Consider the following 2,293-nt stretch of genomic DNA (forward strand, 5'->3'; position numbering starts at 1 on the left):
TTCACAGGTGAGAAGCATATTGGTCTCCCAGGCTCATCAGCTGGAAGTATCACAGCCGTCCAACTTTCTCAACATGGTCAACCCAACAGCTGCTGACTGCATGAGTGATTGTTGCTCTCAATGGTCCTCATCGGTGAGCAGAGTGGCGCAGCGGGAGCATGCTGGGAACATAACCCAGAGGCTGATGGATCAAAACCATCTTCTGCTACTGGTCACTCACACGTTTCTTGGTCCCTGTTCCAAAAACGATAAGTCCTTGTTCCTTCTTGCAGCCTTGGCCAGTTGCCACTTCCAGGTCGGATGATCACCAGATGTTCTGGTCTGACAGGTAGTGTGGCCGAGCGGTCCAAGGCGCTGGATTCAGGTTCCAGTCTCTCAGGAGGCGTGGGTTCAAATCCCACCACTGCCAGTGAGGAAGCCTTTTGAGGCTTCTGTGATACTGATCCAAGGAGTCAGCCAAGCCCTGTCACTGTGTTGAGCTGAATGGTGGCGCCCTGAGAACTCTAAACCCTGCACCACCTCTGGAGCTCGTCTGTGTCATGCTTTCATTTAGCATTTCATGTCACTGACCACAATGATATGTGCTCCTGCCAGATTGAAATCCCCCCAACTTCTCAACCATCCCCTGGTGGTTCCGTCATGTCAAGCAGGGCTTTGGATTGTGAAATTCACACTGCACTCAATGTCTGCTGAGTCTGGAAGAAGGAGTTTCTCATCTGACAGCCTCCTTTAAGCTCAGTTTCTTTGTAGAGTGAACCCTGAGTGTTTTTCATACAAGACTGTGATTGTGATAGCTGACGTGCACTGGAGCTCATATCCACAGCAAACACATGGAAAGCAATGATCCAGTCTGGAGCCAAAACCTCATCCTCCAGATAAAAGAGCAGCAGTGTGCAGAGGAATCCCTCCTTTCATATAAGAGTGAACATTTTCATGTTGGTTGGTATTTTATTTTGCCTTGGTTTGAATCGAAGGGCTGAGACAAACGGTAGCTGAAGTTTCCAAGCAAAAGAGCAACATGACACCTGACAAACAGCTTTTTATCTGCATTACCAAAATAAACACCGTTTTGAAAGAGCTCTTTTATTATTTCGATGTTTTCATTACTGCCCCATTAAACAACAGTAACCCCACCTTCTTTATGGCCTCCCTGTTTCAGGATAATAGCTGTTATTTTGACCTTTTCAGCGGTGGGGCCAGTAGAAAGCTTGAAGCCATTACACTAACAGAAAACAGAGAGAGTCAATCCCGCAGTCTCCCTAATAATTAAAGCACAGACTGGGTTCACCAGCACATGACCTTCAGAAAATATAGAGCTAAATATCACTTTCAGACTGAAAACACTGATTACTGAAAGGCTCCACACCTGCTGTGCTTACATGACACGAAACAAAAGGTTGATGCCCACTGCGAAGAGTCCACCAGGCCAGCATTTCCTGATGAATGAAAACAGTGCTGACAATGACATTGCTTTTAGGTAAAATGTTGGCAGCGTGTTAAAGGTTGTACAGAGGATTTTCCACGGAGAGAGAAATCCAGTGACAGTTAGTCCTTTTTGAAATGCTGCCATGCGTGACCCACACCCCCTCCTCCCTGCTCTCTCCGGAGGACCGCCTCCTCCCGACGCAGAAAGTAGCATGTAGCAACTTAGCATCATAGCGCTAACACATAGCTACCAACGTGTCCTTTTGAACAACACAAAACACAGCGAATAAGAGTAAAACCCTGTCCCTGAGCCGTCCCTGGTCTCGGTGGATCAGGAGGACGGGGAGGTTTGTGTGGAGCTGCAGGACTGGAGCAGACTCGGAGCTCACAGCGTAAACAACCCCCTCCTCCTCTCACTCTCCGCACTTTTTCATACAAGTCTTGTTTTAAGATTAAAACATACATTTTCGCCTCGATAACGAGGCTGCCTCGTTATTGATTGGCTAAAGTAATGTTGGTTTTAAAACCTCCAGAGTTGATTAATTTTTATTTTCTTTTTTTTGATCAGGATAAAAACAAGGCTGCTGCAGCTTAGTAACGCCATTTTTTAGCTTTAATTCATTTTTGTTACTAATCAAGATCTTCTATACAACCTTTAACTATTAGAGTCTTCTTTAGCATGATGGCAAAGAGGCGGTGAGAAGAAACTTTGTCATTTCAGCTACAGCTTTATGACAGAGGTGAAACATGGAACCACTGGCCTCGCCCGCTCCTTCCCATCATGCCTCTGGCTTCCTCTGGCTGCAGCAGCACTCACAGGCTGGAAACACTGAAAGGAAACCCAGTAGCTTCAGGGGTCCAGACGAGT

General features: G+C 46.5%; 1 non-coding gene across 1 annotated transcript; it reads left to right on the plus strand.

Moving 5' to 3' along the window:
* Positions 1-327: 327 nt before the first annotated feature.
* Positions 328-409, plus strand: trnal-cag (transfer RNA leucine (anticodon CAG)). The gene has a single exon. It is a non-coding gene; the product is annotated as a tRNA-Leu (tRNA).
* The last annotated feature ends 1,884 nt before the right edge of the window (positions 410-2,293 follow it).

Source organism: Salarias fasciatus, chromosome 2, assembly GCF_902148845.1.
Source record: "Salarias fasciatus chromosome 2, fSalaFa1.1, whole genome shotgun sequence".
Taxonomy (NCBI): domain Eukaryota; kingdom Metazoa; phylum Chordata; class Actinopteri; order Blenniiformes; family Blenniidae; genus Salarias; species Salarias fasciatus.